Genomic DNA, 16,905 nt, shown 5'->3' on the forward strand with positions numbered 1-16,905 from the left:
CTTGTGTATTTTGGTCCTGATTCTTCAGAAGTCACTCTTAGCTGCCACCTCAACTGATTGCCTGTATGTTCCTTGAATTACCAGGCAGTCACATTCTTGTTTTCGTTTTTTGGCGTAAAACATGAACATTCCGAGCCTCTACTTATTTAATTATGTCATGTGTCCTATTTGTACTTGTGTACCACAGATAATTCATTGCATCAAACAACCAGTCCTCTCCTTGCAGATGCTAGTGTTAAACCATGCAAAGTCTAGGCATATTCAGGAGACCCCAGGCTCCTTTGCTTTAAAATATGAACATGAAGGTATATTTAAATGGCATTCTTTTTCGGTATTGATTTTGCCTATGGCATTAAAAACTACCCTATTGTAAGAAGGAAAAGGGTACCATGTTTTTGTGGATGCTGTCAGAGATCAATCTAACTTAAATATACATGACATAGTCCAGGAGCATCATGGATGGCCACTTCATTTTCATCTGAAGAAACTGCTGGACCCAGTTGTTTGACCAAATGCTATGCCTATTTTCTTCTTAGAACTGGTATTCATATTGAAAGAAAAGCAGTAAGTTTTAGCTATGTTGTTAAGTGTTTATTATAGATGATGTCTGGTTTATGCTTCACAGGAAATGACTGTAAAGGTATACAATCTAGAAAAGAGCCTGTTGATTTACTTTTAGTCTAGTTTAATGACTTGCTTGTTGGTCATCTAACTTGTACAGGATGCACCCTCCTGGGAATGTCCTATGGGCAGGAGAGTCAGCACTGAATGGATGGCTACAATGTGCTGCTTTTATCAGGCTTATTCTATACTTAGCTTCTTATGCCTAGCAAAATAAGCCAAATCAAATGTGTGTGTCATATGTAAAAGTGTTTCATATATAAGAAACACTACCCTGTGCCACTTTTTCAGTTATATGAAGATTGGTGTGATTTAAATGATCTCATAGCTACTTAGGAACAGTTGTACTTTCTTTTTTTCCTCTCAAGTGGTGTGATTGCAATGTCATCATTTTTAAGCCTAACTAATTATCCAAAAGTGATGTCAACCCCTTGGGCCCTAAATAGTCCTTCTTACAAGCTTGCCAGTTTCTCACCATCAAATCAAAAGGCCCAGTAACGGTTGTGCCACCTGGTCCTGTTGATTGTGCAGCCACACTCTGTTTGGCAGTAAAAGAGGAAGACTTTCACATCAAACCAGGAAATCCAGCCTTGTTTTTTATCTGCCTTTCTGTCGTATCCCATTGTGTGTACTTGATTGGACTACTTCCTTAGTTTTCAAGTTGTAAGGGTGTAGTCAGGAAGTCTTCATAGTATGAGTTTCTCTTATTACTTTCATGGCCTTATAGGTATTTTTTAATTTTTATTTTTTTATAGCTGAGCCATTACTTCATCAGGAACCCTTTTCTTGAAGGTGAAATACAAGAAAAAGGGAGTCAGGTCTTTGAAGCCTCAAGCACATTTGCTGGATTTAAAGAAATAATATTTAAAAAGTCACATATTAATCATGTAATTTTCAAAATAAAAAATGAAGATAATCATATTTAGATGGAAACATCATGCTTTTTCTCTACCTTCTTAATATAAGGATATAAAAATTGTCATTTATGGAAATATGCCTTTTAAAATCTTTGTGAAGAAGAGAAAATTTATTTTAAGAAATAAAACATGGTAGGTTTTCCTGATGAATTTCTCAAATGACGTCTGTTGTATGAGGGGTGAGGGCTGCAGCTGTTGAGTATGTTGGTGGTCGCCTTGCCGTTTTGTTCTGGTTATCCGTTACTGATCTTTAAGAACTGAGGTCACTTTTTCTTAATCAGAACATGCTGTGCTATGACTGCCTAGGTTTCCTCCCTTATCTTTGCCAGGCTTTGACCAGGAGTGTGACGGTAATACCTGCTGTGGGTGCGAAAGTGTTACGGTTAGCTTCCACATAAACTATCCCTAAAAATCAAGTTTAGCTAAGGTGGCTTCCTTCTGAATTTGTTCCCAACTCCTATACCTCTCTCCTTAAAAGGATTGGACTTCCTTTGCCTATGTAATTGCTTCTAATTATTCAAGTTCAAAGTCACTTTCCTCTTCTGTAGTTACATTTAGTTCACCAGACTGGTTTTGATCCAACTATGTGTAAAGTACTATGCTATATTATCTGAGAAATACAATGGTAAACAAGCTATGGATTCGTTACTTAAGGAACTTATAGTCTAATGCAAAAGGATTTTTGCATGTATATATCATAGCAATAATTTGATTCTAAGAAGTGGAATCCCACTTGAACTAATTTAAATAAAAGTAGAGATTAATATAAGAAGCTGGCGATTCTTTTAAAAACCAGAGCAGGCAATGGAGGAAGTCTCATGAGAAAATCAGAACTAACAAGGCAACAAAGGAACCACAGCTTCTCTTTCACCCCTGTGACTAGCCCAGCCACCACACAGTATCTTTTCTTTACCCCCTTTTGCACATGAGCTGTGTTATTCTGCTTCTCTCTGCTCAGTAGTCTTCTACCTGCACAACAGCACACGTGGCCCCAAAATGGCACTGCCAGTCCTATGGCAGTTACATACTAAATTCTAGATCATAATACAGAATTTCTATGGTGGAAAATCTTACTGGTCTAGCTTGAGGCAGGTATTTTCCCTCATCAGTAGTTTCAAGCAGAGGTGGGGGTCCAGAGTCCCATCCACGACTCACACCCAGTTTGCAGCGCTGTGGGACTCTCTGGGAAAGAGCGTGGATAAAACAGATGGCTTGAATGGCTTATCTCTTTGAGTTCTACCTACAGTACAAAACAGAATGTTCTAAGTTCTTCCATAGAATAGAATAATTTGGGGGAATTTAGAGGAGGTAGGTAAAGGGGGAAATCCAGGATCATTTCTTGCAGGACAGAGGCCTCTTTGCTAAAAGATCACTCTGACTGAGAGTAAAGAATAGATGAGAAGGGACATGCCTAGTAGCAGGAGGTCATAATACACTATTGCAGTAAGACAGATCAGGTGGGAGAACCTGAAATAAAGGGTTGCAATGGAGGAAACAAAAGAAATGAAATGATTCAGGGGAGATTAAGAAGGTAAATTCTCCCAGATGCGATGACTAATTAGAAATAGGGCATGAGGGAGAAGGATGGAATCTTGGATGAACTTTCAGGGCTCTGACTAGGGGGAGTGGGTGGATGCTGATGGCATTTAACCACAATTTACTGGGAGCCATCTCAGTTCCTTCTGTGGTCTTCACTATCAGAAATCAAACTTGCCATTTCCCAAGCTGAGTGTGTATGTTCATAGTTCCAAACTTTTGCACATTACACTTCCTTTCCTAACAGTGGCTTTCTCCTTTCTCTAGTGTTTGCTTGTTGAAATACTCAACTTTTAAACTCAACTCAGTTGTCCACTCAAAAAATGTTCCTTGACTCACAGGCCTCCCTTCTGGTGCTCCCATAGCTTCTATTAGTACTATTATTATAGCTCTCATATGTTTGGTTTGCAATTGCTTGTTTGTTTTACTTGGCCATGAGCTCCTTTAGGACAAGGACACTTGGTGAACATTTGCTAGCTGGTCAGATGAGTAGATGGAAATGGATTGATGACCCCAATGTCTTGAGCCAGGTTGACTAGGAAGATGTTGCACCATGAATCAAGCTAGAAAACACACAAGGAGTAATTTGGAACAGAAAATGATGAGAACTAAGGTTCTATGACTTCAAAGTCCATGCTTGACAATGGCATACAACAAGTATAAAAACTCAGGTGGAGAACGCCAAATTGAGAAGGCACAGATATTTAACAGAAAGATTGAATAGAATGTACACATTAATAGAATATATGATGTTAGTAGCTTTGGAAGGATCCTTAGGTAGGACATGGAGCTTGGCCTCCCCTTTGCTGTAAGCATTGCTTCTCTGACACCCTAGTGCTGCCTTGGGGCCACCATTTAGGGGCAGCTCAAAGAGTATTACAACATTGGAGACTTCCAGTTGTTATAAAGTTATTTTCTATCTTGTTCTTAGAATTGTCATGAGAGATCTCAGTTGAACCTTGTTCACCTCTCTATACATCACATCGCCCACATTTTTATGAATCTTGTTCTGTAATGCTATCAAAACCCAAGTGAACCCTTGCTAGCTTTTAGGGATCACTGTTTTTTTGTTATACATTACAACATATTTAGTACCTTTAATATTTAGTACTAGACTCTAGTCCAGGATAATTAAAAAGCCACATTGGTTTCTTCGCTGGAATGATCTGCAATTACATAATCAGATTTACAGTTTTAAGAGCTTCCCAACCTCTTAAATCATCTTTCCCTTTAGAAACTCTTGCAGTGGAATTCATGCCTATATTTTCTCAGACCTTTGGGAAATCTGGTATCCTCAGTCTAGAGTTTACAGTTCTAGCTTCTCTTTCCGGGATGTCTTGAGCGTAGAGATAGCATGGTCACTTTCTCCCAGATTTGTCATGGTTTCTTCTTGACTATTTAAGGGTAAATCTTGAATAAAATGGAAACGTTTTACAGCAGCTACCGTGAGGAACTTAATAGTGTTTCTTGGCAACACTGAAGGCTAGCTGAAGATATGTGACATGAATCGACCTAGAGCAAATAGACACATTTATATTATTTTATCAAGCAAAGTCTGGTGGTTTTGAGGGGTGGAGGAGGAGGAGGAAAAATGAATAGGTCATTACAGGCTGAGAAGTTCTTGGTTGAACATGGGATTGCCTAGGCTTAATGGGAGGCTGTGGAAATGAGAAACAGAGAATGGGTCACAGTGCTGCTGGCTTTAATGAGTGTGAAGTACAGCAGTTTCCATTGGAGCAGATGACGGAGTGAGGTGAAAGCAGAGGAAGGGAAATTCTGACCTTAGAGGACTGTGGTAGAGATGGGAAGTAGGGGGTGGAGGTCTGTTCTGGTATCGCCTTTGTCTCCTAGCTTTTCACCTTGTGGTTGTTGTTAGCCAGTCAGCAATATTCATTGACCCATGGAAGCAAATACTTTTACATTCCATTCAGTTTTGATAGATACTCAGTTTCTTACAGGGTAGATAGGAATTGAAGAGGTGGTCATTAAATTACATTAAATACATTGAATTGTAATTAGTAGGAAAATTAAACCATGACTAGATTGATAGAAAAAACAAACGGAAGAAATTAGTTTGTTTCATTGAAGCATAGGCTCCAAGATTAGCAAACTGAAAAATAACTGTATCCAATCTTTCCCTTTGCAAAAGGAATATTTCACCTTTTTGAGAGCATGTTCTTTAAAGATAGCTCTGAGGGAGAAACCAAGTTATATAATGCTATGGACTCGCATTACCAGATCTATAGAGTTTGTACGTTCTTTTCAAGGGGTATGGACCTGGCCGGCTAGGAGGCAAAAAGCAAATCAGGCTGAGGAGGGGGCTCTTTTTTTGTGACTGTTGGGCTCCACCTGGTGGCCTGTAAGGATCAGCTTTGGAAAAAGCTGTGTCTTCAACACTGAGAAAATCCTGGTCAAGGCAGAGCAAAAGTTAAAGGAATGGAGGAGAATGATCCTGATCCAGGCTTAGATTACCAAATTGTTCCTTTCCTTGATGAGCACTGCATGCAGTTTTGGCACTTCTTCCAAAGTCGCCATCTTCAACTGCAATTTCTAGTGCACCTTCTTGAAAATATTATGATGTTAGAGGACCTTAGATAACCATCAACCTCCTCTTATACTCATTAAATCCTTTCAGCTTCCTCTTTGCTTTCTTCATATCAACACCAATTCACTCTTAAATTTCAAGACCTTTTCTTAAATAACTCAGTATTGTTGACTCTTACTTCTTTTCTCCATGCTTTTATCTATTTTCGCTGATAAAAACACCGTTCCTGAAGTCCCTATTCCTTAAGTGCTACTTTCTGCTGTGTCATAGTACTGAGCCATAAGAAGCGAAAATAACTCGTTCTCTCTCCTGATTATAGAAAATAATACATAAAATATACAGCCAAAGACAAGTGTATTTGCCACACTTCGTTTTTACTTTGTATTGTTGGAAGTTTGGGCCCTCGGTGTAGTTGATGTTTGATTGTTCCCCACTTGTACATTCTCAGGGCTGTGATGCCATTATATCTGTTTGCATGGAGTTTCCAGCATTGGACCAACATGTATGAGAGCATGTATTTAAGAGTAGTAATACGATAGTGGTAATCACTGCAAGAGTGCATGACTGTCTTCTAAATATCGTCTAGTTGTAAGACTAGGAGTTTATAAGAATATTTAGTAGAGGAAAGATGATGAATGGCTGAGAACACTAATCTTGACTATTTAGTGTTCCTGTTTTCTTTAAGGCAAAGAGGCCAATTTGAAGGACTTTCTTGTTATATTTTTTTCTGTCTGTAGCTGGTCCCTTTCCTCAGTACGTTTTTAATAGGCATATCACCCAGGATAGTAGATCTGATGCTTATTTATATAGAATGTTTATATGTCTCCCAAGGCCCCCACCTATCATATGTAGGAAGTTGGGAATATTGTTTCAGTGCCATTCAGATTAATTTTACAGTAGGACTCAGTTGGAATGTCATTCTTTGTGAATGGGAGCAGTATTCATGGAGGAGCTCTAGTGAAGAAAAATTGAAGTGGTGATCATTATAAATAACTCTATGGAGGAAAACTTTCTCTCTTACAACTATTATTGAAATATCAAATTAACAAACATTTCTAAGTTTTTTTTTTCCAAATACATACATATTGAATATTTACTGTTAAATTTATTCAAATGTGTACTATAGAAAATGAAAATTTCCCTGAGTTTCATCCCCGGAAATGATCACTATTAAGGTTTTGGTATACATTTGACTAAAATATTGTTTTTAAAATATTTATCAACTTTAATTACAAAGCATATTTCACAGGAAAAAGAATATATGTAACACTTCTATAATTTTTGAAACCTAATACTAAAACCAACCCATGAACTCATGAACCAGATTAAGAAATCTAACATCACCAATACTGTTCAAGTTCCCTGTCTGTTCTCCTGTATCCTAAACCATAATTTTTTCCCCAGAGGTAACCACCATCTCAAATATACTAATGAAAATGTATTTAAAAAAATAATTTACCCATATTTATAACCCTAAATGTTATTTTGTTTTGCTTGTTTTTGAACCTTATACAAAATACTGTTATATATATTCTTCTATCACTTGCCTTTTTTCATTTAACATGTTTCTAAAATATACTCACATATTTCATTCATTTTAATCGATAATATTTCCATTTTCTGAAATATACCATAATTTAGCAATGTACATTTGGGTTGAACAGAGAATTTTGCTCCTGCAAACATTCTAGTGCTCATTAACTAAAGTTTTTCTAGACTCTACTTAAAAAGGAAATTACTGAATCATACATAGGTACATGTTTAACTTTACAACTTTCTAGCCAAACCATTCCCAAAGTGATTGTACCCATTTTTAGTCCTGCCAGCAGTGTGTATGCAGTTCCATTGCTCCACATTCTTATTAACACTTGTTAGACTCATTTTTGCCAGCCAGGTGGGTAAAAATAGTGATAATCGTTGGGTGATTTTTGTTATTTTTTTCCTAATTACTGATGAGGTTGAACATCTTTCCATATACTCATGGTCATGTTTCCTCTTCTAGACAGTGTTTTCATGTTTTTACCCATTTTTTTAACAGTTAATTTTTTATTTAGATAATTTTGATTACAGAAATAGCAAAAATGGAACAGAGAGTTCCTGTATATCTTTTAACCTATCTTCTCCTTATGTTTACATCTTACATGACCATGGAATACTTATCAGAAGTAAGCAATTAATCTTGGTATGATACCAAGTATGGGTCTTACTCAGATTTTATCAATATTTCCACTAACATTCTCTTTCAGTTGCAGAATCTGGGTCCAGAATCCCATAATACAGTTAGCTGTGTCTCTGTAGTCTCTCCAATTTGTGACATTTCTTACTCTTTACTTGTCCTTCATGAACTTTACATTTTTGAAGAGTACTGGCCAGTGATTTTGTAGAACGTTTCTCAGTTTGTGTTTGTCTAGTGTTCTCTCATGATTAGATCGAGATTAGACATTATTGGGAAAGATACCACAGAGGTGATATGCATCTTATCGGGGGCACATAATGTCAATAAGTAATACTGGTGATGTTCACCTTGATCACCTGGTTAAGGAGGCATCTGCCATGATTCCTAACTTACTACTTTTTTCCCGTGTAATTATTATACTGTATTTTTGGAAAGATTTTTTGAGTCTGTGTAATATTCTGTTTCTGCTTAATTTCACCCATTCATTTTAGCATACATTGGTGCTTTTACCCATTTTTAATTGGGCTGTTTGTCATTTGATTTTTTTGGAGTTAAAAATACATATTCCAGAAAGTAATCTTTTTAGCAGTCACTGATATGGAAATTATCTTCTCTCCAGTTTGTGAGTTGTCTTTTCATGTTATTAATGGTATCTTCTGAAGAATAGATGTTTGAAGTTGTCTTTTTTGTTTGCTGCCGGCATGTAGAATTACAGTTAATTTTTATACATTATCCTATATCCAGCCATCTTGCCGTATCCCCTTATTCATTTCAGTACTTGAGATGTAATTTCCTTTGGCTCTTCTGTGTAGATAATCACATCATTGGTAAGTAATGAGAGATTTATTTCTTCCATTCTAATCTGTATGACTTTTATTTCTTTTTCTTATCTTGAATTGGCAACTCACAATTGGAGGGGAGGTATTTTCCACACAGTAACTGATAAAAGTTCAGTTTTGAATAAAAGCAATAGTAGCAGGCATTTTTTTAATTCCTGATTTTTTGATGTGTTAATAAGTTTGCTAATGTGGCAGCTAATTATGGTAGGACTGGATAATTTACTGAAGTACTTATCTTTGAGTTTTATTTGTTTTTGCCATCCTCAGTTTTCTTAGCTTTCCTTTGGCATTTCAAGGAAGAATAGTATGCCTCTCTAATAGGTACAAAGCATTAATTTGTTTATTTACATATTCAGTCACCAACATGTGTTGGACACCAAAGGCATACAAGTCTCAGTGGTACACAGAAATAAAGAAATGTTTATTCTTTTTATGGATGATCCCCCCCATCTATTGATAAGGAAGAGGCATACCTAAAGCACCATGACACAGCTAGAAAGTGGCACATGCAAGAAAGAGGATATAACCAAAGGATAGGGACAGTACTGATGAGGCAGATCCACTCTAGGAGACAGGGATGGCTTCCTGGCCTTGCTGCTATATTCCATGAAGATGAAATGATCTGGGTATATGCTTTGTGGGCCTAGTTCAACATGGAAGTTATAAAGGGAGCACCTTTAGGATAGAATTATGTTGCCTAAGGAAGGGCCATTTATGGTATTCTTATGCTCTAGAACCCAGCAGTTCCATGTCAGTGTGTAGTGAATACCTCTACAAGATCTATGATGCTAACAGTACTAAGATTTTATTTTTGGTAGTAAGAGCTTTACATTTTCTGTTGCAGAGTGAATGGAGGGAAAGGGAAGTTTGCTTCTCATGGATGATCTTTTTAAATAGTTTGTAGTAGGATGCTTTTAGCAGCAAATTATAAAAATGCCTGACTCAGAGTGACTTAATAAGAGAAAATATTATCTCACATAGTGGGAATTCAAAGGTTGTGCAGCTGCAGACCCAGTAAAGTCAGTGACTGGATGATGTTATCAGGTTGCCTTTTGCTGTCCTCAGCAATCCAGTGGTGGTTTCTCTATGGTTGTGAAGATGGCTGCCAGTATGATTAGGCTACCTGCTTTCTTGATGACATGTGACACAAAAAGGGAGACCCTGTCTGCCAACAATGCTATTGACTACAGTCACCAGGGGAGGCCATACACTGAATTTATTAGGATAATTAGTATCTGTCACTGGAGCTGAAGGTGAGATGTGTTTCCTGTATGAAAACTAGATTTTTGTGAGGAAGGAGGAAGACAGAAGTGAATGTTGGGTAGCAAACCAATATTGGGCACTCTAGTTTTTGTTATAATTATTTTTTGTATAATTTTTAAATTAAAAAACCTCCAACTTTGTGATATTAAAGGAAGCTTAGAAAATAGATTAAAAAGTCACTCAGAATCCTCTCTCAAATAATTAACACCATTTGTCCCTTTCAGCATTTTCATAAATGTTTTTACTTAGTTAAATCATACTCTACATACATCTTCAAAATTCTTTTTCTGAAATACATAAAAAATGGAAAAATATGACATGGTTTAGTTTATCATTTATCTGTTGCTTGACATCTAAATTACTTTTACTCCTTTTCTGCTCCAAGATTTTTAAAATAAACTTAATTTTAATTAATTAATTAATAAATAGGAATGGGGTCTTGCTGTGTTGTCCAAACAGGTCTCGAACTCCTGGGCTCAAGTGATCCTCCCACCTCAGCCTCCCAAAGTGCTGGGATTACAGGCGTGAGCTACCATGTCTGGCCCATAAAAATAAACTTTATGTTTCAGAACAGATTTAGATTTACAGAAAATTGTCAAGATAGTACAGTTCTCACCTGCCCCTTCTCTCCTCCTCCAAAACTAGTTTTTTTCTCTTAACCAATATTGATACATTATTAATGGAAGTCCGTACTTTCTTCAAACTTTCTTGTTTTTAAAAATCTAATGTCCTTTATCTGTTCCAGGATCTCATATTACATTTAGTTGTCTTGTCTCTTTAGATTCCTCTTGACTATGAGAGCTTCTAAGTTATTTTTGAAGGACATATTTTAATGCAGAATAGGATGAAATGTGGTTTTTAAGAGAATCACCAGATATTTTGACATAACATTGAATCATAGTTGTCCTAAAGCAGCTGTTATCTTTTCAGACAGTAAGCAGAAGACAGAAACTACTTAGAAAGTTGTAACATTTGAACTACATTACATAAAAGGGAAAGTTACTTTCATGATTCATTTTAAATAGAATTTACAATGAAATTAAATTTAAAATATAAAAATAAACCCTTCTGCAAGACAAATACACAATGTAAAAGTCAGTTCCCTAGTAGAATTTGGCTTTGTTTACCTACCAAAGAATTCTGGTTTTCAAGGTGACAGAAGAGTTCATGACTAAGTAGACAGGATAGGATTCTCTTTTCTCTTCTCTTCCCTTCCCTTCCCTCCCCTCCCTTCCCTCCCCTACCCTCCCCTCCCCTCTGCTCCCCTCTTTTCTCCTCTCTTCTCCTCTCCTCTCCTCTCCTCTCCTCTCCTCTCCTCTCCTCTCCTCTCCTCTCTTCTCCTGCCCCCTCCCCTCCCCTCCCCTCCCCTCCCCTCTTTTCTTTTGACGGAGTCTCACTGTGTCGCCAGGCTGGAGTACAGTGGTTCAATCTCGGCTCACTGCAACCTCTGCTTCCTGGGTTCAAGCGATTCTCCTGCCTCAGCCTCCCAAGTAACTGAGACTACAGGTGCGCACCATCACGCCCAGCAATTTTTGTATTTTTAGTAGAGACGGGGTTTCACCATGTTGGCCAGGATAGTCTCGATCTCTTGACTTCGTGATCCACCCGCCTTGGCCTCCCAAAGTGCTGGGGTTACCTGTGTGAGCCACCGCACCCGGCCGAGATAGGATTCTTTCTAGGGCATCTAAGGCCCCCAAAGCATGAGCTCTTTCAGCATGCTGATCTGTTAGATTTTTATCTGCCGTAAGCTGTCCAGTCTATGCTGCTGTAAAATAGATCTCCAATGAAAGTCCATAATAAATTTATTTAAATAAGGAACTTGAGAAATGTTCTCTGGAACTCGTAAAATAAATGTTAATTACTACTAATAGGAACTTGGAGTCATTGATCACATTTGGAAACCATAACTAAAATATAATTTTGTCTTTATGAGCCATGTTGTAATTTGAGTAAACAAATTGAGACTCTTTGGACTCAGAGTATAACCTGGTAAAACATTGTGTCAGAACTTTACAAAGCTCCAAAAAAGACGAAAAATTTTTTTTCTCCTTAATTTTCTAAAGGTCCAATAACTGGTATGACAGGACTGTTTTAACAACTAATATCAGGTTCATCACTTCACTTGCTTCCTTTTGTCCTCCCTCCTCCTCACCCTCCCACCACTCCATTCATGGATCTAGTGCTCAGCGCCAGTCTTTGTGGAGGAATTTCTCCATCTCTTGGTACACCTCAGTTCATCACTTTGCAGTTTTTCAGAAAAGGCTTATGAGAACTCTATTCCCTGAGTTCTTGTATTTAGAAATCTTTATCTTTGAAATCCAGTAACTCCACTAGAATATATTTCATTGGTGATTTTCTGTAATTTTCTTTTCTGAGACTTACCCTTTCTGTAAACCTACATTTTCTTTATTTCAGAAAAGTTTTCTTAATGATCTTGGAAAACGTTTTCTTTTCTTCATCTCTAGCTCCTTCCTTCAGTTATGCCGAAGGAAGGATCTAGAGATGAGGAATAGAAAATGTTTTCTGGCCAGGCGTGGTGGCTCACGCCTGTAATCCCAGCACTTTGGGAGGCCAAGGCGGGCGGATCACGAGGTCAGGAGATTGAGACTATCCTGGCTAACATGGTGAAACCCCGTCTCTACTAAAAATACAAAAAATTAGCCGGGTGTTGTGGCGGGTGCCTGTAGTCCCAGCTACTCAGGAGGCCAAGGCAGGAGAATGGTGTGAACCCGGGAGGCGGAGCTTGCAGTGAGCTGAGATCGCACCCCTGCACTCCAGCCTGGGCGACAGAGTGAGACTCCATCTAAAAAAAAAAAAAAAAGTTTTCTATTCCAAAGAATCTTAGAAAATGTTTTCTATTCCTCATCTCTAGCTCTGTATTTCAAGGATGCCTGGAACTCCTTGGTCTGCCTTTCACATCTGTCTGTTTTCTTTGTTACCTTTTTAAACTCTACTTGCCCAGTTTCATTTTCCTCACTTTTCTCAAGATTTTACTCTATGATCCTTATGGCTTTCAAATAGTGTCAGTTCTTCATTAGGTATCTCCAGTATGACTTTCATTTTCTGTGATAGTTTTATCGTTCTTTTCTACTTATTTCCTGAGGTCTAAAAACCTAGTTTTTGTTTCCTTTCATGACTTATTTATTCCTTATGCACTTGCATCTTTGCTTCAAGCTCTTGTTTTATAAAGCTTATATTTTTGGGAGTTCTTGAGAGTATCTTTGGTCATTTCTGTGGTTATATGCTTATAGAGATTGTTTTGTCCTTCTGCCATTTCTTTTTCTTGCTCCTTTTTTTCCTTTTAAATGTGGGTTTTTTTTTTTTTAATAGAATGTTTGGATGGTTCCTTCTACTCTCCCTCCCTGAAATCTTTAAATAGTGAGTTCTTCCTGGACTTTAGTGTTATATTTAAAAAACTGGACATTATAAAATGCTTTTTGTCTAAGTTTTTAGCCCCTTTTCTATTTTAGGCATAAGACAGTCATTTTGGTCCATATTGTATCCTGGAGGATAGCATTCCAACTTCACTCACTCTTAACTTCAAGGCGAGAATAGTATGGTCACTGTGTTCTAGGTCAGCCTCACAAACACTGAGACTCCCACCACATAGAAGAATTTGTTTCTTTTCGTATTAGTGTGGTTCTCTAATAAACTCTATGTGATATATCTCATTTTTATACTTCTCCCAGAAGCTATGTATGCTATCTAATTAATGGATGGTTAGTTATTTTATGTAACGTTTAATACTATTAGGTGGAATCAGAAGAAACTGTGTTTTACATGTTAATAAATGGTCAAATATTGGCAATTTTCTATGCCTCAAAATAATATATTATTAACTTGTTTATATTGTTGTTGCCATTCTTGAATTATTACTTCTGAGTAACCTCTCAGTTGGCTTGAGTTGCACATACGTTTTTTTTGGAAGGAAAGTACATAGCATATTTTCTGCCTTTTAATATCAGTCAGGGTTCTTGTAGTCTCAGATTCCAATTCAGAGGAATCATAATTATGTCCCCAGAGGTACTAAAACCTTTCAACTGTAGAGATGAGCATTATGTAGGCAAAACTAAATATTTTATGTGTGGGTCTTAAGTGTGATATTGAAAGGCCTGACTCCTCCCTTGCATTCTTTCTTCCCAAACCATGTACACTGCCTGTAGGATGCTAAATCAGAGCACCAGTGCATCCTGGAGGATGGCACTCCCCCCTCACAACTGATGCCTCCTGGTTAGTCCAACAGCTTAGTAGTCAGATCATTACATCATGCCAGTCAGTGAAATGTATGGGCTTTGCTTCTTCCAAAAGGTGAAGTCCTTAATTACAAACAATGTTGAGTGCGATAATAGCTTAAAAGATATTTCGTAAATCTGAGGATTGTGGTGTTTACATAAGCAATATAGGTAGAAGAAATGCAGATAGCAAACCTAGAGTAAGTGTCTCTTTTAGTGGAGGAATTACTGCCTTTCCCATCCTAAAAGAGCTCACTGGATAAGATCTGATGTGAAGTAGTTGGGGGTCCTCCTGGCATGGCTGTGTATCAGGTGCTCAGAGTTGGTTGCTGCTGCTGGCAAGCTAGCATCCTGCAAGAATGGTATTCAGGTCAGCATTAGTGAGAAGTGAATGTTGTGGAGTGCATTTCCTGCTGCCTTGTGCTTTGTTCCTATGTCCCTTGAGCAAGCACTGCAGCGATGGGGACATACATGGGCGCAGGCCATCCTGCCTCCACAGTGGAAGCCTTTCACTGTGCACTCTCATGGAGCACAAATAGTTATACCCTGTCTGGACTCATTTCAGTGGGCCCATTTCATCCACATGTCTTTTCCCTAGATGCCCTTGTCACCAGTACTCCAGTCTTTATTCTTTCAGGTCCCTATCCATCTGGTTAAACTTGTAGTCACTGCCTATCAGCCTATGAGGTTGTCCTTCCTCAGCTAAAGTGGACCATGGACATAGGGCTTGAAGTTCTGCCCACTGGGAGAAAGTTTCTGCTATATTGTCTTTTCAGAGACCATCCCTTACAATGGATTTAATGCTATCGTGTCCATTTATGACTCATGACAATGGAGGGTCAGTTGGAACTAGGCATTCAAGGTACTCAAACCTTTCTGCATCCTCCTTTATATCATGTGTGCGTGTGTGTGTGTGTGTGTGTGTGTGTGTGTGTGCATGTGTGTGTTCGGGTTCTCTGAATCTTACTCTGTCTGATTAGTGTCCTACTTTTCACCTAAGTGACTTAATGATACCTTAAATTCAATGGTGTAATGATTCATCACCCTTTCAATTTGTTTTTTCTGTCTTAGCCTGGCAGCTACAAGAGATTCAAGATACTTTTTTGTTGGACATACTAAGTCCCTGACTTTCAGTCTTAGAAATGAAGAATTTAGAATGAAGAATTTAGAGATGAAGCATGTAATTCTTTGTTTCTCCCCCTTTTTCTGGCTCTCGAAGCTTCTCACTGTTTCTGTGAGCCCTTTGATATCCTTTCAAGAAATTTCTTTTTTTCTTTTCCAAACAGCACTGGTCTTTTGTGCTTACAAACAAGAACCCAGACAGACAGTTAAAGACATTGATATTAGGAGACGAATGTAGGAAACAGAACCTCAGGGACCTGTGAGAATAATAAATGAGTTAGATGGGTTGGAAGTAACTCAGATTCCATTAATTTTCAGAATACAAAATAATTTTTAAAATTACTAATTATTACCTGTCATCACCAGAATAAAGTTGTCTTTAAGCTAAACAACATTGTTATAAGTATTCATCTTGTACTCGCAGTGTTGAATTCCTGTGTCCTTCAAATTTCAAAGGTTGGGATAATAGGTCCCCCATATCTTCAGTTGAACTTCATTCTAGTGAACACAGGTAATAATTTAGTCATTTTGAAAATTAATGGGACCTGAGTCTTCAATTGTCTGGGTTCCTGGTTACAAGCAAGAAAAACCACCTCTGGTTGGGAAAGGAATTTATTGGGAGGATACTGAAGAGCTCACTGAGCAAAAGACTTGAATGACCTGAAAAGGGATGTGAACTAAGGCAACTCTGGAAAGCCAAGAACAAGAAGCCCAACCATCATCTTTTATCAGGATTAGTTTGGCTGTAATGCCAGTTATTTTCTTACCACCACTCTTGCAGGACACCATTTTCATTGGATGCTGCTGCCACCACTGCTATCACGAGAAACCATTCTAGCTGTCATGAGTGAATCCTAAGCAGCCTTTTGTCTTTGTGTTTCTGTCTTCACATTCAAAGTCTTGAGTTGAGGCAGAGTTTAAGTCACACACAGTGTACCGGATTTTGGTTCTCACAGAGTGAGAGGAGGCTTGTATAAAGAGAGGCCAGGCATTATGTAGTAGGAAGCTGGTCACTTCCATGACGGGAATTGTAGTCCTTTGTCCTGCTTATAGGCAATGTGCAATTCTTCCTTTCCAATTTGTATGCCCCTTCTTTTTCTTGCTTTATGGCATTCACTAGTACCTCCAGTACAATGTTAAATAAATAGTATTGGTGAAAATGAACACTTTGTCTTCTTTCTGCTCCAAGGGAAAGCATTTCACTTTTCACCACTAAGTTTTACATTATGCTAGGATTCTCATAGAGGCCTTTAACCAAGTTGAAGAAATTCCTGTTACTCATGTGCTGAGGGCTTTTATCTTAAGTGAATGTTGAAATTTTGTCAAATGCTTTTTCTTCATTTACTGAGATGATTATATGTGTTTGTTTTTTGTTTGTTAATATGTTGTATTGATTGATGTTTCATTGTTGGACAAATCTTGCATTATTTGGTCATGATGTATCACCTTTTTTATATATTACTGAATTCTATTTGCTAATGACCTTGTAAGAAGTTTTAAATTTTCTTTTTCAATAACTGATATACCTTTGTAAGAATTTTAAGTCTGTGAGAGGTATTGATCTCATTAATCCTTTGGTTTTGATATCAAGGTACTGCTGTCTTCATTAAACTAGTTGGAAAGTATGCCATCTACCTCTTTATTCTAGAAGAGT

General features: G+C 37.7%; 1 protein-coding gene across 4 annotated transcripts in view; it reads left to right on the forward strand.

Annotated features, from left to right (window-relative positions):
• DIS3L2 (DIS3 like 3'-5' exoribonuclease 2) overlaps positions 1 to 16,905 on the forward strand; it is a 365,113-nt gene that overhangs the window by 177,497 nt on the left and 170,711 nt on the right. The window lies entirely within an intron of this gene.

This window comes from Gorilla gorilla, chromosome 11 (genome assembly GCF_029281585.2).
Source record: "Gorilla gorilla gorilla isolate KB3781 chromosome 11, NHGRI_mGorGor1-v2.1_pri, whole genome shotgun sequence".
NCBI lineage: Eukaryota > Metazoa > Chordata > Mammalia > Primates > Hominidae > Gorilla > Gorilla gorilla.